The sequence below is a fragment of the Canis lupus genome, chromosome 3 (assembly GCF_011100685.1).
Source record: "Canis lupus familiaris isolate Mischka breed German Shepherd chromosome 3, alternate assembly UU_Cfam_GSD_1.0, whole genome shotgun sequence".
Taxonomy (NCBI): domain Eukaryota; kingdom Metazoa; phylum Chordata; class Mammalia; order Carnivora; family Canidae; genus Canis; species Canis lupus.
This window is the reverse complement of record NC_049224.1, coordinates 48,529,549-48,555,300: the sequence shown is the minus strand read 5'-3', so window position 1 is coordinate 48,555,300 and position 25,752 is coordinate 48,529,549. Positions and strand designations below refer to the sequence as shown.

Genomic DNA, 25,752 nt, shown 5'->3' with positions numbered 1-25,752 from the left:
TTTTGTAACAATTGGTACTGGGAGTCCCAGAGGATTTGTGCATTTATCTTGAACACGGGCTCTACCCAGGCCCCCACCAGCATAGCAAAGTTTGCTTTAATCATGTTCCTTTGAATAATTTAAATGCCACCCTCCTGTTGATTCTTTCTGTGTATTTTATTCTGCAAAATGCCCCCAAGGGTTAGTTGGTTTTCAAAAGCTGTGTGTTAGACACAGTTGGATATATATTTTTTTCCTTCAGTGGCTTTGAGATTTATGCACTGATGCTTTTCTCAGACAAATACCAGGGGAAAAGACCTTTGCAAAATACAAAAATTCATCCTGGGAATCCACAGTGGACAATTTCTCGCCTTCTGCAGAGCCTCTGGTGGTGGGGAAGGTGGGGAGGGATAGCGGTGGGGTTGGCACAGGCCTGTTTGGTTGTGTGTCATGCCAGAGCCAAGGTAAATAGCATAGTCACTACCGTTCACCTAAAATGATATGAAAAGCTGGTGTCGTCACTACTGATTGAACCATAAACCTGATTGCAAACTTTGAGGAACTCTGTCCTAGGGGATAAAAGATTTAGGAAATTTTAGGTCTCACAGGGTCTGAGAAATCCTCTTGTCCTAGAACTCAGATTTACAGATGAGGATGCAGGCTCTGCCAGGGTTCAGAAGTATGGGTGAGTCCCAGACACTGCTGTGGAGGGGGATTGAGCCCACATCTCCTGAAGCCCAGTGCTGGCCTCTCCTGTGCCCCACAGGACTTTTCCAGGACCTCTCACGTTCTAAGGTCATTAGAGAGGTATCAAGACTGTACCATGGAAATGAGAAACACTCTTTGCTCAGGTCTGATTACTTGAAAAGCAGATTGCCTGGGGTGCCTGGAGGGCTCAATGGGTTGAACACCTGACTCTTGATTTCAACTCAGGTTGTGATCTGGGATTGAGCCCATACTGGTCTCCCCACTCAGCAGGGAGTCTGCTTGGGGATTCTCTCTCTCCCTCCCTCTCTCTGCCCTTCCCCTCACTGTGCACGCGTGCTTGCTCAGTCTCTCTCAAAAATAAATAAATATTAAGAAAAAGAAAAGCAGATGCCAATATCCAGAGCTCCCAGTGTGTTTGTATGGAAATGAATGTACATTTAGGATTGTGTAAAATGTACCACTAGCTGCAGTTTGGCATCTTGTCTGCGCTACCTCTTGCCCTGTGCAGGAGGGATGTGAGGAGGGCATTTCACAAGCATTCTGAGCCTTTTAAGGAAATGTTATGCACGGAGGATCCCCGGTATCTGCTTGGGCTCCCTTTAATTGTGCCAGGACCCCATGTGACAGGTCAGGGCAAGGAAAAGGCAAGACAAAGGAAATAGATTGAAGCTTTGCAGGAGCTAAACACAAGGGATGAGTCAGTAGAGAAAATAATAGCAGTATAAAAAGAATTTGAAAGCATGAGAAAAAAGAAAAAGTGTTAATTATGTTAACCTTTTAGAACTTGTGTGGCGCACAGCGGGAACAGGAGCCTGTTTTGTTGAGTTGAAACCAGCCATCTGATGATGAATACTTTCTCCAACCCCAAATAAGGGGACCTCATTTGCCGTTCAGTTATTCTGCTAATAAGCCCTCATGTTCCTTAAGGCCTCCGAAGGTTTTCCTGGATCTCTAGCTTTGACCCTCTTTGGGATTTCACTGTACAAGATGTGGAAGTGTGGCATGTCTGAGGGCAGTCCCTGAGGGGGCCTTCGCCACTCTAAGTCCTGGAGGAGCCGAGGGTTGTTGGAGGAGCCCAGGCTTTGGAGCAAGACCCAGATGGTTTATCCTGGGCTCTGTCACTTACTGGGAGCTGTGCTGCTGGCCAAGTGGCTAAGAGTTTTTGGTGCTCCAGGAGATCGTCTGTAAAATGGACATCAGCCATGCCCACTCCAAGGCTTGGCACAGGATTCCATGCCGAGGTAGCCAGTTGATGGTCATTGTAGTTGGTGCTGGCCATGTTCCATCTGCCCTCGCCCATAGGGTTCTCATCTTGTGTTGGGTCTCTGCAGTAGTGATCTTTGGTCAAGTTAGGGGCCAGAATACACAGTCCCCTAAGAGGGAGGGCTAATGTTAACTTTGTCCAGAATTATCTCAAACCCAGAGGGTCACACCAGGTATACACTTGTGATGAGGGGAGATGGTGCACAGTGTGGGCCAGGTATGGGAGAAAGAATGGAATTCTCACTGGGAGCATCTGGGAATGCTTTCTTGGAGAGGTGGAATCCCAGAATCCTAAGGGAAGAGGAGGGCTTTGGTGTGGTGTTCTTGCTGGGGGGAATAGCCATAGTAAAGGCTGAGAAGTTGAGTGTCCAATGTTACTTACAGTCTCAGGGCTAGGCTGGGCTTCCGCCCTATGTGGAGGCGTTGGTGGGGATATAAATGGAGATGAGGCTGGAAGGGGAAGCATTTTGGATGAGGGTGTGGATTTTCAGATTTTAGTATGAGTGTAATGGGCAAACCCATCGGAAACTTTTGAATAGCAGAGATGCCCTGGGTTTTTGGCAGAAAGCTCTGGCTGCCATTGACTGGGTGGGTTGAGATGGGAAGCAGCTGCAGGTGGCAGGCCCCTTGGAAGGTGGCGTGATACTCCTGGCAAGCCATCAGGAGAATGAGGACCAAGTCAGAAATGTAGTGAGGAGACAGCTTTGAGGAACATCACAGAAACAGTGCTGAAAAGATTGGGAGTCTGGTTGGATTGGGCTGATGAGAGAGGGAAGAGGTGACAACCACCTTACAGCTGGCAGCGTGGGGTGGGAAACCGAGAATGGGGAGAGAGGAAGAAATGAGGGAAAACAAGTCATGTCTGAGCATTTTGACTTGGAGGTGTCAGGGGAAGTCTGTGTCAACGTATCCAGCGAGTAGTGTGGGGTTTGGGGTTTGGAACATAGAAGATGTGTTACAGAAAGAAATTTACAAAAAGTTTCAAAATGTTGTATTTATGTACAATTTTTGAATTTACAGAAAAAGCTCATATGCCAAAAAACCCATGAGATGAGCCATTATGATCATCTCTGTTTTATGGATGAGGATGTTGAGGCCATGTCTACGTAGCTGAGTTGGTAGTTGGAACTGGGAGTGAGGTTGAAGGCACTTTCAGAGCACATTGAGCACCTGGAAGCAGTGAAATTCATACTGTCCTCCCAGTATTTCACTCTTGGAGGAAGATTGTCATCCTTCTGCCACCCCCGGAGCAGCAGGGCGATCCCTGCCTCCTCCGCGTGCTCCCTGGTAGTGGACAGGTAGCCCTGTATCAGCTTGGGCAGCTGGGTAGACACGAGGAGTGTCCACAAGGTGGTGAGGAAAGCAGAATGCGGGAGGAACAGAGCAGACAGGGAGGCTGGCCTAGCTGCGGCCTGGTGTGGGAAGGGGCCAGGCACAGTCAGTGGGGTCTTGTGGACCTTTGGGAATCATAATCATGATTTTATGATTGGGGAGTGACAGAGAAGTGACAGGATCTGACGGCCCCTGTGTGCTCTGCTGGCAGTGAGCTGTGGAGGGCAAGGAGGATGGTGGGGCTCTCTACAGAGGCCCAAAGGGATCCCTGGAAGCCGGGAGCAGGGGGCAGCATGCACGTATCGTAAGGGGAAGACGGACAGAATATTCGGATGGATTCTTTGTGGAGAATGGTTGATTGGAGGAGCCTAGAAGGGTCTCCGTTAACTTGGAGGGGTGGGGCTGCCATTAGATAGGGGAGGGGCTGTAAAGAGAGCAAGCTTGACTGGGTAGGGGGCATGGCCAGGAGACTGTGTTAGGCTGTGTTGAGTGTCAGAAGCCTCCAGGGCATCTGGAAGAAGACAGTGACTGGGTACTTGGGTACAGGAGCACAGAGGTCAGGAGAAATGTCAGCTTGGGAGTTGTCCACGTAAGATGTTTCCTAAAACAGCTGAAGGCTGGGTGAGGTGGCCCAGGGCGGGGTGCAGACGAGAAGGGGAGCCGGGAGCAACCTCCCTTGCTGAGGGGCCAGAGGAGAACCAGAGGGAACAGCCGGGAGCTGCAGTGTGTGGCGTCTGGGCAGCCGAGTGAAGCGTGTGTGTCCTCCAGGGAGAGCAGGAGGGATCACCTGGGTCTAGGTGGCAGGTGGATTCATCCTGTGGTGTCTGAGGAGGCCTGGCTCCTGAGTCTCCTCCAGCAGCGACATGTAGCTCTCGTGTAAGTACTGATGGCTCGTTATGTGTCACGTACTCTCCATTTCCTCTCATTTGATCCTCACCGCAGGGCCGCACGGCCCCCACGGTTCCCAATAGAGGAAACTGAGGCTCAGAGTTTTGATGGCTCGTTCAAGGTCCAAGTTAAAGGGGCGGAGCAGAATCAGGAAGCCAGGAGGTGGGCTCCTGGGCATGTGGTTTGTATGCTGGGGGCAGTTAGTCCAGTGGGCACAGAGGGCTCCAGAGAAAGCTGTGCTCTAGGCCTTAATACCTGAGCTGGCCACGCAGGGGGCCTCTTGCATGTCCTCCAGTGGCCTCAGCAATCCCTTCCGGGGGGCCCTTGGATGAATTTGTGTAAAGAAATAAGACCAGCTTGCTAACGACTCCAATAAAACTCACTTTGTGCTATATATGTTGTGAGGATAGTGGTGCAAAGGTAAACTTTGCCAGAGGTGAATGTCATGCTTTTTTCCTTTGTTAGAACCAAGTTTGGTAAGAAGCCGTGTGGCCCAAAGGGATCTTGAAACCCCGATCTGTTTAAGTATAAAAATACACAATCCCACGTAAACACACATATACAACTGTGAATCACAGGACGACTCTCAGGCAGGCAAAGTGATCTAAGAGGCAGCCCCAGACCAGCTGCAGCCTGATGTTCGTTCCTCCCACCACCTTGCAGAGGGCAGGGGGCTGGGTCCTACCCGCCTCAGGCTCTCACTCCAGGACAGCTCAGGCACAGAGGGCAGACCCCCGCCCCCCCATGGTTGCAACGGGGAGCCAGCTCTAATGTCCATGCAGCCCCAGAGCCCGTGGTCCCCCTGCTTGCAGAGGCCCATCCATGAGGGTCTGTGAGAGTGTGAGTGCCCCTCCCTGACCCAGAAAGGCCCCAGCCTATTTCCTCCTCCTCCTGGGCCCAGTGCAATTACAGCTTGTGGAGTGTGGGGGCTCATGGTGGGGAGAGTGGGAGTTTTGGGTAGTGCCATAGTTTGGGGCCCCATCCCCAGTTTTGTCGGCGGGGGGTAGGGTGGGAGGTCCTCACCCAAGGCTTAGTGTAGACTAGACTGGGGCTCGGCCACTGCCCCCGGCTGGGACCAGCACCTCCAGGCCACACTCCAACTGCAGAACTCCCCGCCAGGCCATGTTGCAATTACAGGAAGGCACCCCATCTGTGTTCTGGATTTCTCCTGTGTCTCTGATGGTCCTTCCAGCCAACCGGGTTTCATGAAACCCAAACTGGGTCTTGCCTGGAGCACCTTCTCTAATTTTTTGAGCCAGCCTGAGTGTTGGTTCTGGGAAATCTCATCTCTGTGCCTCCTCTGCCAGCCAATTGTTGAAGAAGGGCAGGAGAGCTTCGGAGAAACCTTCTGGGGCTTTTTAATGATTCTCTTCAAGTTTTTCTTCTCACTAAAATTTCTGCTTTGCCAGGAATGAAGAGGCTGAGGCTCTGAGGACTGCTGTCAGGTTGAGAAACGGACAGTCCTGCGTGTCCCCGACCTGCACAAAAGCAGCAATTAATGCAACCTTTTCACGTACCTTGGTACTTTGGTGGAGAGCCATATGCCTCCTTCAAAACCAGTCTTTTTTTTTTTTTTCTAATTAAAAAAATTTACCATTGCTTTAGTTACCACTCTGTGTTTCTAAGTTTTAGCCTTCCTGCAACCAATTCTGTGACTAGGAACTGGCCTCCGAAATGTCTTCTAGCCCCGAGGTCTTAGGACTCTTGATTCACAACAGCTCACCTTATGCTGTGCTGGCAAGTGCCCAGGTTTCACGGCAAAATGACAGATTTTATTCAACAGATTGTTAGAACGTGACCTCTAAGAAGATGGGAAGAGGGAGGCAGGCCTGAGGGCTGTTTCGGTTAACTTTGACTTAGTAGTCCTGGTTCCAACTTTGCCTGCTCCCTGCTTCCTGGTGACTGCTCAGGACGCTCATTATTTCCACAAATAGTGACCGAATGCATTCTAGGGGCCACCCACTATTCTGAGTGCTGAGAACACAGCAGCAAATACTCACAGGGCTTGTACTGTAGCAACATGCTGTGGGGTGTCGTGGGATGCTGTGGGGTGCTGGATGTATGTGTTCCAGTGGGCCTTGACCCTCTGTGATCTATCTGTTGCTTGCAGCATGGTCTTTAACAGTGCAGTGATTTTCACTGACGTGATGTTTTGGTAATAATGTCTATGCTAGAGGGACACCTGGGTAGCTCAGCGATGGAGTGTCTGATTCTGAGGTCCAGGGATTGAGTCCCATACCGGGCTCCCTGGGGAGAACCTGCTTCTCCCTCTGCCTGTGTCTCTGCCTCTCTCTCTGTGTCTCTCATGAATAAATAAATAAAATCTTAAAAAAAAATAATGTCTGTGTTAGATGCTGTGTTTCCCTGGGAAACAAGAATGTCCTTTCTTCCTAGCCTGACTTGGGGGAAATTCATGCCTTATCGATTAGACCCTCCAGGCACCTTACTTGTGGGTAGCAATCTCAAGCTCAAGCTCAAAGGCTGGTGCTTGGTGACATTCTTAAGAAATGGTCATGCTTAAGAAATGGTCATGCTGGGGATCCCTGGGTGGCACAGCAGTTTGGCGCCTGCCTTTGGCCCAGGGCGCCATCCTGGAGACCCGGGATCGAATCCCACATCGGGCTCCCGGTGCATGGAGCCTGCTTCTCCCTCTACCTGTGTCTCTGCCTCTCTCTCTCTCTCTCTCTCTCACTGTGTGCCTATCATAAATAAATACAATTAAAAAAATTAAAAAAAAAAAAGAAATGGTCATGCTAACTCAGAATTTCTACTCTGAGTCCAGGCTTCTTTCATAAACTCTCAACGATAAAGATGCGTGTCCAGATGCAGGGAGTCAGGTTCTAGAACACTAGACCTAGAACTTGCTTCATGGCTTCTGGGTGCCAGCCCCGACCTTCTACCCCCAGGATCAATCAGATTCCTAACATATGTCTAAAGCAGTATGTACATTGCTAAAACGCTGATGTTGAGTTGCTGAAACTTCGTTGTAGTGCATTATTACTTTTGGAGTGAAACCATACAGTCCCCTGGAAGGTGCAACCAGAGACCTGACATCCTTTGCTCTTACTGCCTGCTCTGGAGGTTCATTTGGTGCTGGAACATTACCAGATTTCCCTGACATACCAATACGCAAGGCTTCCTTCCCCTTAGCTTCTGATTTTTATTGCTTTCCCCAACTTACAGGCATAGCAGCCTAGTGGTAAGCAGGGTCTTGACTTACCATCACCTGGGTCCCTTTTATTACTACTGAGATGGTGCATCCTTAACCATGGCCACTGGACCACTTGTGTCCTGTGTCATGGGAAGAGCAGTTGGCCTTACACATGCAGTAATGGATCAGAATGGACCTCCTTTGCTCATGGCAAAAAATTATTTGGAGATGAGTGAGACCCTCTCATGAGGGTCAGGCACAGCGTAGAGAAAGTGTCCAGAGCTGGAAGGCCTGTGTTCTGGTGCTGCTTTCTCTATGGGCACTGGTAGAGCTGGCCAAGTGGACGGTGCCACATCTCCCATCCTGTGCCTTCTCTAAAATGGAGATAATGATTCCAGGCTGAGCAACCTCCCTGGCTGGCCAGGAGGAAATATCTGAGATAACGGGAGTAAAAGTACTTGGGAAATTTTCAAGTTCTTTACAAATGTGAGAGATTATTATTCATCTTGTAGAAACAGGAAAAATAATGTGTGGAAGAGGAAAATGCATGGAAGTATAGAAGATACCAGGCATTTTAAAGACGTGTGCAATTTTGACACTCAGTTTCACTAATACCAATGATGAGAATGTCTTCACGTTTTCGAAAATAACCATTATTATAGCTTCGAAAGAGGACATTTTCTCACAAAAGTAAGCAGGTCGGTTCTTTGAACAGTTCAGGGTCTGTCCAGGTGGTGGTGGTCATGCTAGGCCAGGGAAGTTTGGTGATCCCGTCCTGTAATGGGCATTTGAACTGCAGCAGTAGGAGATACTCCAGGGTAACGTGAGAGCTCGCACACATCTTTCCTATGTTCCAGGCTGAGGGAATGGGTAGCGGCTGAAGGAGAGGGTGCGCCCCATGTGAGCCATGCTTCCCGCCTAAAAGCCTCCTTCTGTGATCTTGCCTCAGAGTGGGTAAGCAGGGTAGAACAGCGAACTACAAACCCATGTGTCCTAGGAGCGGTGGCCCCCTGTGACATTGGCACCATCCTCCCCCACGGTCCCTGCCTGGTGCTCTGAGTCCAGAAGGGAGTGGTAGTGCCCGGATGACACTACCAGTCTCTGCCATTGCTTGTGCCTTCACTGGGCATTTCGGGACATTAGGGTCATTCCTGCCAATGGTGGCAGGTGGGCAGCTGCTAAGGAGAGCCGAGAGGCTATTATAAACCTTTCGTTGCTGCCCTTTGCTTGAGGGTCTTGAGCCTCGGTGAGCGGCAGGAGCATCTGGGGAGCTCTGTGAAAGGCCCAGTTCCAGACTTCACTTTTACAAATCCAGATGGACCTGGTCTGGGTTGTGGCCTGGGAACATGCATTTTTGACAGGCATCAGGATTGATTTGGGTGTCAGTGCTTTGAGCAACATTAAGCACCTCTAGTGTGTGTCCTGGTTTGACCCCAAATGCTGTGGGGTCTGCACTGAGCTGGCCTTGGGCCTTCTGCATCCTCCCTGGCAAGGCCCATCTCACATGGCCACTCTGGGCATTGAATTTAGTGTGAGGCTTTGTAGAAAGTGTCCAGCCCACAACAGGGCTCAGTAAATATTAGTGCTTATCTTCCCCTTAGAGCAACCCTGGGCAAGAAAGAAAACCGATTTATTTCAGGTTCCCTAAAATGTATGACAATTCTTGGTCCCCAGCCACTCTTTCTGTGCGTATATAATATAGATGTGTCTCCATCACTCAGCTAGGTTTTATCCTGGGCATTCACCTTACCAAGCAAGCATTTCAGATTTCAGGGACAGGGAGGGAGACACAAAAGATGTGTCAAAAATAGTTGCCAGCACTGGGGACCAGAAGCTCTGTTTTTGGAGATGAGACTTCAGTGCATAAACCTAATAATGTTTGCTAAGTAAACAGAACGCTTAAGAAATCAGCTGATGGACCGAAGAAGATGAAATTGTATAATCTTTTGTACACAGAAATTTAGAGGAAGGGAAAAGCAATAGTAAGCTATGCCTACTCTTGCTTCTAGAATGAACTATGTGATCTTCTTGATACATTTTATTTTTTTTTTCCAATATGCTCTGTGCCCAACATGGGGCTTGAACTCATGACCCCAATAACAAGAGTCACATGTTCTACCCATGAACCAGCCACATGTCCCAACACATATATTTTAAATGCAGATGAAGACCGGTGAATTTCACTGAAAATACGTGTATATGTGTGTGATTAGAGTCCTAGAGTTACAGAATCTGGAGGGATCTTACATTTAATCCAGTGAGGCCACCACCTCCCATCCTTCCATCTACCTCCTAACACATGCCCAGTATTAGAACCACAAAGGCCCAACGAGCTGAAGTCCCTAATACCCAGAAAGAGATTCAGAATTTGAAGCCACAGAAGGTAAATGAAATGATATTTAAATACTTAATTTAAATCTTTTGGGAGATCTGTGTGCTATAGACTCCTAGTTGAGGAGTCTATACTGAATAGACTGAATGCATTTGAATCTAATCATTGGAAGGTTGGCAGGAAGGAGTAGGAGGTTTATTGAATTTAGTAGCCATGCGACTCAGCGTCAAACTCAACGGTGAGCAGAATACATCTTCTTGGGAGAGTGAGTGGGAGTGGCAAGACGTCCAGCCTCTCAGATGCGCCCTGGGCAGCTCAGAAGGTCCTCAGTGGCTGTCCCTGAACCTGGCAGTAGTATGGGGGTTGCAGTAGTATGTGTGGGTTCCCATCTCCACCGAGCTCTTGGCATCCCTCCCATCCACTTTTACTCTTCCCTTTACTGTTACCATCTGAAATTCACATGATGTCAGAAATGTGCCAGGCAGAGTCTGTGCAAAACCTAGCCTGATCATTTTGCCTAGCGAACCTAAAATTAATGTTAAAAGTGAAAAGGTGTTGATTGTTGGCAGCAGGAGTAAGAGATGACAGAAGGGGTTGGCTGTGACCACTTTGCTGTGGCACCTAGAAATGTCAGCACCGAGACTGTCGGCCCATTGTTGTGTGGATGAGGCTGTGTGGTGGCCTTGACTCATGCACGCACCTCTGAACGCTCCAAGCTTCGTGGCAAGCCCCCAGTGATTCACGGGGCATGTCCTGCTTCAGAGTTACTCACAGAGGAACCTGGCGTTGCTGCGGTCATGAAGCACAGAGTGGGCTCTGGACTGTCTTCTGGGGGCCCAGAGGTGGGGGTCAGATAAGCGGAGCCTCCCAGGGTGAATCGGAGAGTCCACCAGTTAGACCAGAGAAGAGGGTGGATGTTTCAGGCAGGGGGGATAGTATGTGTCCAGGTATGAAGGTAACGGTGTACTCCAGAGCAATGCACTGAAAACCAGAGAGCACAGGACCTAGCCAAGGAGAATTAGAAAGTTGATTTCGATTGTGAGGAGCCACATCCCCCCACCCCACCCCAAGGGACTTAGGTGATCTTGTAGGCTACAGCAAATCACCTGCAGATTTTAAGATGTATATTTTAGGAGCATGACTCAGGTGTCCATGAAGTGAAGAGAAGACAAGGGATAGATTCTAGAAACAAGAGGCTTAGGATGAGCTCTTCTGTTCTGGCTTAATGATACGATTTCTTGGGGCACCTGTGTGGCTCAGTCGGTTAGGCATTGGACTCTTGATTTCAGCTCAGGTCATGATCTCAGAGTTGTGAGATCGAGCCCCGTGTCAGGCTCCCTGCTCGGTGAGGAATCTGCTAGAGATTCTCTCTCTCTCTCTGCCCCTCCCCCTGCTCGTGTGTGTGCACATGCTTTCTCTCTCTCTCTCTCTTTCAAATAAATCTTTTTTTTTTTTTTTAATGACATGATTTCTTGTGACTCACCTTCGTGCTGTTGACACAGCCATGGCTCTCTGATCAGCTGGGAGTTGTTGAGGCTGTGATGTTAGTAATTGTCCAAAGCATGTTGTTTTCCACAGATGACTTGACTTTGTTTCTTGGCTAAGGCTAGACTTGGCGAGGCTCTAACCCCAAGGGTAAGTGGTGGGAAGAAGTGCTTGGACTTGTTTCAGCTTTAAAACTAAGAGTGTGGACAGCAAGAGAGCATTACCCTTGGGATTCTAGATACTGTTTCCTCAGTACAGGCCAGGAAAACCAAGGGTGGCCAAATAGCTGGCTCCTAACAGATGCTCTGTATTCTTCCTGCATTTATTCTGTTAGCATTACTTGGATTTGAATCTGAACTTGGAAGAGGCTTTTTAATAAATTTGGTTGTGAGAAGAAGCCAATTTCTTGAAGATCAGAAAGACACACACACACATGCTCCAGACTTTAGGACCACATCACACAGCCTCAGGGGCTTTCACTCTGCAGTCCAACCGGAAGGAGTAGGTGCTAAGTATTAGGATTTCAAGTTCCTCACTGACCCAGGCAGGCTGCTGGAGATCAAGTGCACCCAGAAAGACCCTCCTTGGGCCACCCCATCCGACCCCAGATGGAGAACTTGATGTCACATAATCATAACTTGATACCTTTTATTATCAGCAGTGCGCAGATGTGAATGCCAGCTGGTAAATGGGCTCTATGTGCAGAAGAACTTAGTTTTCATTTGCATTGTTTTCCTAGGAGAGCTTCTCATCTGGTTCCTGGTTCACATTTTCCCATCTATGCATCTCAGCCAGTTTTAAAAAATAATTTCCACATAGGAGCACCTCAGTCTCTTGGTTTCAGCTCAGGTCATGATCTCAGGGTCGTGAGATTAAGCCCCATGTCGGGCTCTGCACTCAGTGTGGACACTGCTTGGAGTCTCTCTCCCCCCTGCTCCTCCTCACTGTGCACACGCGTGCTCGGTCTCTCAATTTTATTTCCATATGATGACAGTCACTTCCATATACTGAATGTCTGTACTATGTCAGGTGCTTTATGTCTGATAACTCACTTAGTCCTGACTCAGAACTCAAAGGTTGAAATTGTAACCCTGGTAGTGGAGATCAGCTGAGGGAGGCTCAGAAAAGCTTTAGCAGCACTTTGGGTCTCTACCTCCCTGGTGGGTTTTGCTGGACTTCTCAAGAGCCTTCTTCCTCTGTCCCTTCAATCATTTCCACCTCTCCCCCTCATAAAAGGAAATTTTTTTTTCATAAAAGTCAAAACTTTTCTTTTGACCTGGCTCCTCCTCCCAGCTTCAGTTTGGTTCGCTCCTGCTCTTCCCATAACATACCTAGTGGCCCCATGGCCCAATATACAAATTTCTGGCCTCTTAGGATGAGATTCAGAGGTGACCAGCGGCTCCTGGTCACTGGGTGACACCATCACCCTCCTTGGAACACTGTCTTCTCTCAGCTTCCTGGGAGGAGGTAGGCAGGCACCTGTCTTCCCATGCTGATCAGTGCTTCCACACTTTCTGGGCCACCCCCAAAGGATGAGTACCTCCCCAGTTTCCTGGATGCCTCTGGGAACTCATCCCTCACCCTGTCCAGATAAGCCCCCACTCCCGGTGCTCCATCCGCTGGACCACTAGATCCAGTCTCCGCCCTCGTGGGCTTCCCTCCCTGCTTGGTCTCTCAGGTCAGCCAGTGGGAGGCACCTCTGGTTCCTCCTAGCCTTTCCCTTCTTCACAGCCCAGCAGATGGAAGTCCTACCGGATCTTCATTCCCAGAGGCATCCCAACTCTAGAGTTCCTTTCTCCAGACCCAGTGACTATCCCCGGCTCTTCCACTTCCTCCTTTTGGTCCCTGTGCTTCAGGCCGTCCTGCACTTGGACTGATGCAACCTGGACAGCATTCTTAATTACTCAAGAGCCTGCAGTGGCTCCAGGCAGTATTTCAAGTCACTTGACTTAAGTTGTCCAGTTAGTAGGTTATGAGGTCCAGATGTGGGGCACAGCCTTTGATCCCAAACCCAGCGCCCATTGCCCAGCCCTCAGTGATGGTGTGAAGGATGCACAGAAATGCCCACCTGTGGGCAAGCACTAGGACTTCATGGAGGGAGTGCACAGCCTCTCTGTTTCACCATCCCCTCCCAGCTGGGCTAGAAGATCCTCTGAGCTGACAGATGGACACCTCTAGGCTTAATCTTAGACCCAATTAGAGCTGGAAGAGACTTTCTCATTTTAAAAACGAAAACGCTGAGGGGCTTACCAGGCATCCAGAGTGTCAGGGTGTAAGGTGTATTGGATAACCTGTTGTAGATACAACATCCAACCCCTGACACACAAATTCCAAATTATACTATTGCCTGGAGCTGCTGCCACTGTCCCTGCCCGTCCATCAGACCTGGGGACCAGGACTGGCAGCCAGGGCTGGTGGAGTCCAGTTTGCCTTACCGAATTTGACTCTGAAATAAGGCTGCCACCTCCCCCATTCTCCCAGGGAAAACCCGGAAGCCCCCAGGCTTGGTGTACCCCCAGCTCATTTCCCTTCCTTTGCCCATCCTTGTGCAGAAGGCCAGATATTCATGACCACAGCTGCCCTGAAAACCATCACATTTTTTTCTGTCACTCCCAAGATCTCAAGCCATCTTCCATTGCTCCAGTGATGTTGACTTCTCTTGGCTGAAAGGGTGTGCATGTTCCTTCTGCCCAGTGTGATGATCATGAGACCCTTCATATAAAGCTGGGCCATCTAACAGGTCACAGCCCCAGGCACAGGTGAATTAAGGGGAGAAAAACAAGGGTGAGTTCCTTGTGTGACCTCCCTCCCCAGTGCTTCCCCTCCTCCTTTTCTAGCCAAGGCTATGAACAGGTAAGTGTGAAGTCTTTACCCCTTGGCTTCCGTGATCAGCTCCCCATGGGCTTCTCCCAGAGAAAGGAAGGGGTCTTTTCTGAAGAGCACAAGGCATTTTCATGACCTTCAAGCAAAGGAGGGTTGAGATGCAGGGGAGGAGGTAGGATGAGGGCAGGAGGCCAGAGGAGGAGGTGTGGAGAGGAGACAGAAGGCCTTGGAAGGGGGCCACTTTAAGAGTGCTGTTGCTGATGGGAAATGTGGCACTGTTGCCAGTGGGGAGGAGTTCCCCACTAGTTGACAGCAGTGATTCAGACTTGATCGCAGAGCTTTCTCAATCTCAGCATTATTGACTATATTGACATTTGGGGCTGGACCATCTTTTGTTGGGGGAGGAGCTGCCCTGAGCACTGCAGGAGGCCTGGCCTCTGTCCACTAGATGCCAGTTGTCCCCGGCTGATGTGACAACCAAAAGTGTATTCAGACATTGTCCTGTGTCCTTGGGCAGGGGCGGCAGGTACCTTCTTTTTCAGTCTGCATTGAGAATTGTTGAGCAGCTCTACTGGGAAGCTGGTGCTTTCATCTGCCTCGACTCATTGAATCCCTACAATGACTGCATGAAGAGAGTGGCATCAGCCCTGTTTTACAGATAAGGAAACAGACCTGGAAAGGTTACAAGTGAGTGGATAGCAGTAAGTGCTAGAACTAAGATCTGAATCCAGGTTGGTCTGACGTCGAAGCCTGTTATCTTAGGGAAGGTATGATTGCAAGGAAAAGAAAAGTCACTGGTGGGGTTTGTTTTGAGGATACCATGGGATATTTTGCAGGCAGCTCAAGACAGGGAATGAGGACTGGGTGTCACAGAAACAGAGTCGGCAGGTTGGGAGCCAAGTTTACACACGTGCCTCGTAGCGCTCCATGGCTGTGCTTATGCCTGCATCTTTGCTCTTGGTGGCTGGAAGGACACTCCTGGTCCCTGCTTCTCCCATTACTTCAGTACTAACCCTTTCCCCAGAGTCATTAAAATGCCCCAGTGTCTGTGTCAGGAATCCAGATTCCCAGGAGAAATAGTACAATTGGCTCAACAGGTTGGGCCTGGGAGCTGAGAGGAGATAGTGATTGGTCTCCCTGACATGCTGAGCCCTTGTCACTGCCCTTGCTGGCCCGTCACCATGACAACAGAGACTATCTTCCCAGCACCTCGAGGGCAAGGGCTTTACTGACCAGTACCTAGGCCACCGTGTCCTACAAAGTGAAGAAGTGAAGCCACGGGAAATGTGAGCAGACACATCTGTTTCTTCCACTTAGCAAATAAGTAGAGCGAAATCAGGCTCTCAGAAAATTGATCTTTACCAACACTTAATGAAGAGTTAGCTATTTAATAGCCCATGACAAATCCAGAGGCTGTTCGGGGTCTGACAACCCAGACATTAACAGCAGCAGTGGCCAATTTCCAAGAGATTACTGACATTTGGGGCCATTCAGGAAGACATCCGGGAGGAAATATTCACAGAGTTGTTTCAGGCACAGGGAAGGAGGAGGGGGAAGCATAAGTGGCAGCTTGGTAATACACACTGACGTTGGCATCTCTGAGCAGGAGTACAAGTTGTTAGAGGAGTCTTTTAATCATAGAAGAGTTAACAGAAGGAACAGCACATCTCAGAATTTCCTCGAGCTCAGAATGAATCCAGCAGGCCCCAGAGACTCAGAACCCTTTGGTGTCATCTAGGGTTAGTCGGATCCTTGCCCGTGACTGGGTAACTGTCATTGTGGCTGATTTCTAGCCAACACACGCAGGTGACTGTCCCATGCAAATGAGCCTGGCCTCTTGCTTTGCTGTTAGTACTGTCGTCAGCTCCTGGTAGGCATTCAGCCTGGTTCCTGCCCTTGTGGAGTCCCAGGCACGGAGGAATGACTAGCTGGAGAGCAAAGAGGACGTTGCAATGTGCTGTGAGTTCCAGCAGGAATAGAAATAGCAGATGTGGGGAGCACTTTCTGGGTTATCCCTGGGGACACGGAGTATGGTGCACCATCTAGAAATTCATAAAAGGAACTCCTAAGCTCCAAGAGCTCACCCTAGGGATGGTGGAGAAGTAGTCCGAGCCCTTGCCTTCGCTGCTGTGTCCCTGTCATTAGGTGCTCTCAGTTCTGACTGCAAAGGCTTCTCTCCATCTCCTGTTCACTGGCCAGCAGCGTCCCCTGAGTCCACTTTATCATCTGTTACTTGCACAGTAACCAGAATTGTCTTATAGGTCACATCCCTGCTCAGAACATTCTGTAGGCTTCCTGTTCCATGTAGGATAAACCCAGACTCCTTATCATGAACCGATAGAGAGAACCCACCTTCCTCTTGGACCCGTGTCCTTCCACATGGCCACTGTCCATGGTGATGCAGCCTCCCAGCCCACTAGCTATTCCTGAGACCTTCACACTCCCAACGAAGGTTTTCACGCTTGCTCTTCCCTCCGTGTGGAGCTCTTGGCTGCCAAAACCTGCTGTCTTCTTATCTGTTAGGCCTAAACTCAAATCCACTGTCTCACCACAGACCTCTCTGGCCACCCTTCCAAATTTGCCTCTCACCCCATACCTATGGTCCCATTTTCCTGTTGGCTTTCCTTCATAGTTTTTAGAAGTATCTTCTTCATTTATTTTGCTGGGGTAGGGGTACAATGCATTAAGGAAAAGCATCATGCTTGAGGACTACAGTGAGGTGAATTCAAGCTTAGATGACATTTGAGCTGGAATTTGAAGTGACTTGTTAGGTTGAGATGTGGATGGAAGGGATTTTAGGCAGGGGAACAGTATGAGCAAAGACACAGAGGCCAATGAGTGTATCATGCTCAGAAAACCACTTTGAGGCAGCAAGTCTATTGCCCAGACAACACAGGAAGGCGGAATGGGAGTGGGGCAGGGGACTGAGACCCCATGCCAGAGTACCTGGACTTCATCCTGTGGACAGTGAAGAGTGAGGAGCGCACAATGAGTAATGTGCTAAGACTTCCTAGATTTGCTCAGTGGGACAAATAGGGTTTGAAAGTGAAGTCGGGTTTTAAAAAATAGGCAGAAGTGGGGTGCCTGGGTGGCTTGGTTAAGTGTGTACTACCAACTGCGGTCATGATCCTGGGGTCCTGGGATCTAGCTCCACATCAGCCTCCCTGCTCAGTGGGGAGCCTGCTTCTCCCTCTCCCTCTGCCCCTCCCCCCACTCATGCTTGTTCTCTCAATCGCACTCTCGCAAATAAATAAAATCTTTTAAAAAGTAAATAAAAATAGGCAGAAACAACTGGGGGCCAAGTCCAGTGAGGAAGGGAGAGTGTGCTGAGACTAGGAGGATCAGCTTGGAGTGAGAAGCAAAGAGAGGCTTTGGGAGTAAAGAGATCTTCTTTTCTGAACCCATCTTGAACTATGAATAGCCATGTGGCATTTCTGTGTACTTGTCTTTGGGAGATCTGCAAGGCCAGGGCAAGAGCCATGGAAGCAGCAGGTTGTTCCAAGAAGACACACACATTTTCCACTGCCGGTTTTCTCCCTCCCTGGCTAGTCCCAGCCACACAGACACAAAAGCACGGTATGATGAGGGTCAGATGCTCTTTGCAATTCCACAGTGATGAGTCTTTTTTGTAACATCCAGATGTCAGTGCTATTTTGGGCAGATGTTCCGGGGAGCAGTTGGTGATGACCTCACGAGGGTGTGACTTTAAGGACCAAATGACACAGCCTCTGTGAGTAAAGCCAGACTCTGCTCTCCTCTCCCTGTGTTGTGGGAGCCATACTGCTCCTGCAGGGGGCCACCAGCATGCCTTCAAGCCTTCCTTGCCCCAGGCTGCTGAGTAAGCTCAGAACTGGTGTGTGCAGTCTGGGGCCTTTGAGAGAATCTTCCAGGGACAGGGCACCTATACTCTTCAAAGTATAGGTGAAGATCAGCCTCTTTGTGATCGATCAGCCTCTGATCCTCTCTGAGACTGTATGTCTTCATCTGTAAATAAATAGATAATAAATAATTTTTCATAAGTAAAGAAAAAATAAAAAATGTAATAACCTACCTTGCAGAACTAGAAAAGAATTGAGAATCAGGTGAGATCCTGTGTGCTATGGGATTTCCCATCCTGAAAGGCACCATGCAGATGCTAATTATCATGGCAGCAGGCTTCTAAGGCTTCAGGCCTAGACTCTGATGAGCTGTGTAAGAATTGGTTGGCACCTCAGGGGTTCATCCCATCTAAACCCAAGCCAATCAAAGAGCCCTTTCTCAGGCATCTCCAGCAGGGCCGCACCAGCCTCTGTTGGGATTCCTCTTGTCTTAGGGAGCTCGCTCTTTTTTTTTTTTTTTTTTCCATTCATGAGAGACACACAGAGAAGCAGAGACATAGAAGGAGAAGTAGGTTTGCTGTGGGGAGCCTGATGCGGGACTCCATCCCAGGATCCCAGAATCACGACCTGAGCCAAAGGCAGATGCTAAACCACTGAGCCACCCAGGCATCCCGGGAGCTTGCTCTTTTCCAAGGCTCCCTATTCCAACTACAGATAGGGTTCAGAGCTACATGCACTCCGTTCTGTGGAGTCTGGCCCCCCCATAATTCCCAGGTTCTGGTTTTCAAGCACTCTAGAGCCAGGCTTTCCAGTGTCGTAGCTGCTCCCATTGTGGTTACTGAGTACTTGAAATGTGGCAAGTCCCAATGGAGATACGCTGTTGGTGACAAATATGGTCTGGATTGCAAAACACTGACTATGAAAAAAAAAAATCTCACTAATGTGTGCACGTATAAAGAATATCTTATATGTATGTTAATTCATTTTATAGTTTCATCTTTTACGTGTTGAAATAATTTGGATACCTTGAATTATAATAGAAAATATTCAAGTCAGTTTCACCCATTCACTTTAATAATATGACCACTCGAAGAATTTAAATTGCATATGTGGCTCACATTATACTTTATTATTATTATTGGACAGTGCTGCTCTAGAATTATGAAAAATAAACTGGGTTCAGCAACCCTTTGGGTACATTAAGATCTGTATTTTAGGCACCAAGGCTTGTCATTTTGTCTGTCCCCAAGCATCCATTAAGCACCTGCTATGTGCCAGGCACCGTGTTAGGTGCTCAGGTGGGATGTGATGGTGAACACAGCAGACTCAGTCCTTACACTCTTGAAGATACGCTCTGATGGGTGAAGTAGACCTCAGTCAAGTCTCATAAGCAGGACTGTGGTTTCAGGGAAGCAAAGCAGGGCTGTGATTCCACATATGGCCTCCTAGCATTTCATTTTCCTCCTTTTCAGTACACTTGTTATTTTACAGCGAAGCTTTGAAGACAGTACGGAAAATTCCCAGATGCCCTGTACCCACTTTCCCCTATCATTATGTCTTGTATTAGTATAGTACATTTGTCACAACTAATGAGCCAGCAATGATGCGTTCTTATTAACTCAAGTCCACACCTTTTTCAGAGGACATTAGTTTTTAGTTAATGTCCTTTTTCTGTCCCAGAATCCTGTTCAGAATACCATGTTATTGAGACTCCAGGTCTCCTTAGGCTCCTCTTGGCCCTGACAGTTTCTCACACTTTCCCTGTTTTTAATAATCCTTACAATTTGAGGATTGCTGGTGAGGTATTTTGTAGGCTTTTTGGGTATGATGTCTCTGCCATTTTTTCTCATGATAGACTGGGGGATATGATATGGGCTTTGGGGAGGAGCAGTGCAGGGCCACAGGGCCATTTTCAGACCCCATCGCCTCACGAGCACATGCCATCAACATGACTTATCACTATGGGTGCTGACTTAAGTCGCCTCCTGAGGGGGGGTGTTTGTCGGGCATCTCCACTGTGAAGTTACTCTTTCTTCCTTTTTTCCATACTGTTGTCTTAGAAAAGAAGTCACCATGTGCAGTCCTCAGTAAGGAGTGAGGCGTTACATCTACATATATTACTTAGAATTCTTTTGCATTTACCCATTCTTCCCCCATTTGTTTGCTTATTCAGTTACTGATTTATGTCAGCATAGACTCGTGAATATTTCACACTTTGGGCTAGGATGCGATACTACTTTATTTTGTGCCATTTGTTCCAACTTTGGCCATCGGGTGCTTTTCCAGTGTTTTCTGTGTCCTTTTGTCATATACCCATCAATATAGGGTTTTCATTTTCGTTTTTTTGTTTGTTTGTTTTGGCACTTCCTTACATTCTGTCACTACAAACTATACAATGTTCCAGACTCATCTGGTATTAAAATAGGGATGCTTTGTGTGCCTGTCTCATGAGGTTATTCTGAAAACTAAATGAGTTACTAGAGGTACTGCTTTTCCAATCCTGATACTTTTCTTTATTGAGATGTAATTGACATAATAACATTATATTAATTTCTGATTAGATATCTGTGGATTGCAAAATGATCGTCCCAATAAGTCTAGTTAATGTCTATCATCACACAGTGTTGGAATTTTTTTTTCTTGTGATGAGAACTTTTAAGATCTACTCTCCTAGCAGTTTGCAAATACACAGTGTGGTATGATTATAGTCACTGGTGTATGTTATATCCCCAAGATTTATTTATTTACTTGAGAGAGAAAGAGAGAGAACAGGTGAGGAGGGGCAGAGGGATAGAGAGAGAAAATATCTCAAGCAAACTCCCTGCTGAGCATAGAGTCTGATGCAGAGCTCAATCCCACGACCCTGAGATCATGACCTAAGGTGAAACCAAGAGTCAGAGGCTTAACCCCTTGAGCCACCCAGGTGCCCCAGGACTTACTTATTTTGGAAGTTTGTACCTTTTGACCCCCTTAACTCCTTTCACTGCCGCCCTATACTTCTTTAATAAAAAATTTTAAATTGCTTTTTCACCATACTGAACTTTTAGAGTCAAGCAAAAGGGATCTGATTTCTTTTTTCATTGAAACTCCTCATAAGTCAAAGCTCCTTGTTCCATACCTGTTTTCTCTCTAATGCAGAACTTTCTTTTCCTGTTAATTCTCGTGTAGTCTGCTTCATTATTGCAGCCTGTCACAATTTCCTACAGTCTTGATTCCTGTATGTTGCTTCATAGCCTCCCCCCATATGAAGGAGAAGTCTTACCTATGGCGGCAGACAAGGCAAGGTCTAGGCCATACGTAGCGCCTCCACCCTGTGGTACCGTCAGTCTGTGGGAGTCTGCATGGGGCCCTTCTTTGACCACCATTCCGCCATCTTGAATCAGGGCCATAAGGAAAGACATTGTCAGATGAGATTCACAGTCTGTCGGCTTTCCCCTAATTGATTTAATCTGGTGACCTTATGAAAGCAGGAAATGAGATTAGTTGGGTTCAGTTTGTTTTCAGGAAATCCATTTCTGCTGATATTTATTGCTTTTTTTTTTTTTTTCCTTAAAGGTCCATGAACCATTGGTTAAATTCACTCTGTAATTTTACTGATGTCATTTCCAGAATCTGCTTCTTGGTCTCTACAGACTAGACACTTGCCTAGTGCTGGTTTTGTGGTATTTTCTTTGTTTCGACATATTTCCTCTGTGCAGTTTCTGAATGCTTCTGAACTTTGGTCTGCATCCAATACCTGGGGTGAGCAAGGGGCCTTGAAGTCATTGGAAAACATGTTTAGAAGCTTTCTTTTTTTTTTTTTCTTTATGTCTGTGTTCTGGTTCCCTCATAACCACTTTTGTTCATTCTTTTAGGGCTGAAGAACATTTTCCTTGATATAAAAAAAAACATACAAAATCATTGTTCAGTGAGTTTGATTTCTTGCTGAACCATCTGCTATAAATTGGAGGCCCCATCCTTTGCTGCTGCTTCATCCTGTTTAGAAATACCTTTCAGGAGTTTTTCACTTTCCAGAACTCAGCCCCTTATGGGCTGTAATAGTGCCAAACCCATTGCTTAGAGGTTCCTGTCACCCTCTTGTGTCCATCATTAAAAACAGGTCATGCCTTCCATCATGTCATTAGCATTCTCGGTTGATCTGAGTTCCTATTTATTTTTTTTTAAGATTTATTTATTTATTTTAGAGAAGGAGAGGGAGAGAATTTCAAGCAGACCCCCTGCTGAGCATAGAGCCTTAATGAGCTCCATCTCAGGATCCTGAGATCATGACCTGAGCTGAAACCAAGAGTTGGACACTCAACCGAATGAGCCATCCAGGTGCCCCTGAATTCTCATTTAAACTAGATACTCCCCTCCCTTTTGGCTCCTGTGTAGTGGCGGGGAGACTGTTTATTTCTGAGGGGCTCATTCTCTCCAGTGTCTGACTCACAAGTTTCCTTTCACACTGCAGCTGCTGCCCTTATATTTAGAGTGGGTCTGTCCTCATGCTGTTACCGTGATGGGGATGGGTCCATCCAAACCCCCCACACACATTGGGTGACCTGGGGAGGGAAGGCAGCCCTCATCTACTGAAGGACACCTCGCTGGCAGCAGCATGACTGGGTTTCTAAGGGCACCTGGACTTCACTATCCCCAGGGTCACTACCAGCACCCAGAATTGCTGGGGGGAGAAAAAGCTCTGCTCCTTCCCCTTTTTGTGTCTCGAGTATGTGGCTTCTAATTTCCTTCATTGTTGGCACACCGTGCATTCTTTTGTTGTGAATAGACAAATGCCATGCCGTTTCTGGTAGGCAGCAGTTGCCCTTCTGGTTTGTCAGAGTGGCCAGCCAGCTGCTCCTCTGTACCTGCAGCTCCCCCGTGCTTGGCTGCCTGTCCTCAGGTGCAGGTAGGAAGCCTGGAGCTGAGGCAGGGCTGCAGAGGGCAGAGTGGAGCCCATGCTCCTTTCCCCACTATCACCTGGGCAATGTGTCATCTCACTGAGCACAGGCATCCCAGGAAAAGCCAGCTCTGAGAGAAGGTTATTATAGTTGTGCTCTTTCTGCCTTTGAACTGCTTGCTTCTTCCTGAAAATAATATTTGGGGCTAAGAATGCTGGCAGGTGCCAGACATCCATGCAGTGCTTGGAGAAGAAAAAGTGCAGTGGATTTTCAATCAGAACATTGAGGTGGGCTCAGGGACCAGTGTGCTTGAGTTCCTGGAGGCAAAACACTCTCGCATACATCCATGTAAGTCCGGTCAACCCCTGAGGACCCTCAGTCCCAGAGACACGGAGAGCCCAGCCCAGCCTAGACCAGATGTTGTTCTTCAGTCTTATGGTCTCTTTGGTCTTCAAAGAGTGGTGAAGAAGGCAGATGTGTAGCATTCAGACATTGATGAAAACATTTGCTGCTTCTTGGCACAGGTCTCCCGTAGGACGTCCTAGGCCATCGTAGGAAGCACTAATGGCCAGAGGCAGCCTGGATACTCAGAGTTGTCCCTTCCCATCCCTCAGTAGACAAATGAGGATGCTAGGTTGCAGAAGGGAGAGGTGGAGGCTCATTGCTCTAGGTGACAGCAAAAGAATAACAGAACTTGAACTTAAACCCAGCTCCAATAATGATTAGTGACCATGTGTAACATTAAACGAAGGCCTACTCTGTGCCAGACAGGGTTCAAGGCTCATAGCATTTGTAATCTCCCATTTTTATTGTAACTCTAGAAGATGTGTCATCTTATCCTCAGATTTGTAGATGAGAAGACTAAGACCCAGAGAAGGTATGGGACTTGTCCATAGGCACACAGCTAGGAGGGGGTCAGGCTGGACCTGGACTTGAGCCTCATCACCACTGTTATGTCCTTGAGATTTGATTGTGCTGGATTCCTGTCTGAGCAGGTGCATGGGGAGGTGGGGATATTATTCCACACACTGGGAAATGGGTATCGAGTCCCAAGGGTCTAAGGCCAGTGTCCTCTCTACTATATAGAGTTAAGAGCTCTGTGAGGTCTAACCTGCCCATAGAGTTACATGCAGGAGTCATTTCTTGAATTTTTTCCCCTTTTTACTCTATGAGTTAAAATCAGCCAGGGTACTGAGATCGTTGCTTCAACCCACATCATTAATCCATTCCCTCTAAGAAGGCCGGCCTTCAGATGACCTTGGAAGCTGGATGCTGATGCCCTTCAGAGTGTGGCTGAACCCCACGGGGTGGCCTCATCTGACAGTGAAGAAGAGAGCAAGCAAATTGGCCCATTGTTCCATCCACTTAGGGATCATGCTCTTTGGAAGCCCACGTCACCACAGTCCCCATTGGAAACACTTGCCTGCTGAGATCTTCAGTTGTTTTCATGCCCTGGGGCTGCCCCCACAAAGTACCACAGATATGGTGGCTTCAAACAACAGAAATTTATTCTCTCACAGCTCCAGAGACTAGAAGTCTGAGATCTAGGTGTCAGTTAGGTCAATTCCTTCTGGAGGCTCAGAGGGAGAATCTGTTCATACCCCTCTTCTGGCTTCTGGAGGTCAATGGCAGACCTCCAGAGGTTATTTGGCTTGTAGATGCATCACGCTATTCTCTCCCCCTGTCTTTGCATGGATTTCCCTCTGGGTCTGGTCTCCCTCTCCTTATCTCTTATAAAGATATCAGTCATTGGATTTGGGGCCCACTCAAGTAATCTAGGACCATCTCATCCTGAGATCCTTAACTTCTCGAGAAATTACCCTGCAGATGGAATTAAGGTCACATCTGCCTTGCCAGTACTGGGGTTAGGGTTTGAACAAACCTATTTGGGGGATACTGTTCAATGCACTGTATCAGTGTTCGCTCACAGTTTATGAACAGTTCGGAAAGTTGTAAAGGGTCTTAGGGTGGGTAAGAAGGGGGTGGTGAGCCCTTTCTGCCCCAGCCTCCAGATCAAATAGACCGAATCCCTCTTTAGGGGAGGAGTCTCATTGGAAAAGAAAGGCTGAAGCCAAAGGCCCTGGAACAGGTTTCTAAAAAGGACTGTGTTATCTGTCTGTTCCCAGGAAGCAGATGTGTGCCACACAGCTGGGCTGGTTCTTCCCTCTGCCCTGAGGCAGGGGGCCAGATTCACTGACTCCCAAAGCCTTTCCTCCACCTTGACACGCGTCAACCTCTCGGCAGCATGTGTACTTCCTTGGAGACGTCCCACCACCTTGTCTATGTTCAGCATGTCGTTCCAGGTCTTGGCAGGACACATGCCTGGCCTGAGGGGAGAGCTTGTCACTTCCCTCCTTAGGCAGCCTGTGAGCAGTGGGTGGCGATGTGCCCACTGTGGGTTCTGTGCCCCTGACCAGCTGGTACATGAAGAGCCTAGTGTTCAACGTTCCACGAGAAGCCTTGTGGCGTCTTCCCTGGATCTAGAAAACAAATACCTTGATGGGTGGAGGGGACTGGTATATAGATGCAGTGGCCTCTGCACCAAGAGCATGGCAGGCCCTGTTAGGGCATCAGGACAGCATTGGGAGCTCGGAGCTCTAACAGGGCGCAGTCTGGACTGAGAGAAGCCTCCAGCATGTGCTCATTAGAGCATTGGGTGGAAGTGTCTGCAGCACTGCTCCTGTAGCCTGGTGTCCCCTGAACCCAAGGAGGCACCTAACACAGGTTAATTGCACTTATTGTTTGTGAATTAATGGATGCTTCCCTCTTAGCTCCGGTGGCACTAGGTCTGGTACATGGCAGGTGTACCCCAAGTGAGTCTTGTTCCGGGGGCTCTCCTTCCTTGGGTCTGGGAGTATTTGGAGATTGACAGGCTCACGTCCACGGCTCGGCCCCATCAGAATTTCAGGGCCACAGGTACTGGCCTGAGAGTGGACAGAAATGAACCTTGGGACCTGGATGAGTGGGAGAGCTCAGCTGAGCTCCCTTCCTGGTATCGAAGAGGAAGTCCTCCCTCCTCCACTCATGTTTATTTTTTTTAATTTTTTTTTACTTATTATTTATGATAGTCACACAGAGAGAGAGAGAGAGGCAGAG

At 48.3% G+C, this 25,752-nt stretch overlaps 1 protein-coding gene across 2 annotated transcripts in view; it reads left to right on the top strand.

The window, feature by feature from the left end:
• SLCO3A1 (solute carrier organic anion transporter family member 3A1) overlaps positions 1-25,752 on the top strand; it is a 303,094-nt gene that overhangs the window by 167,818 nt on the left and 109,524 nt on the right. The gene's annotated exons all lie outside the window — the stretch shown is intronic.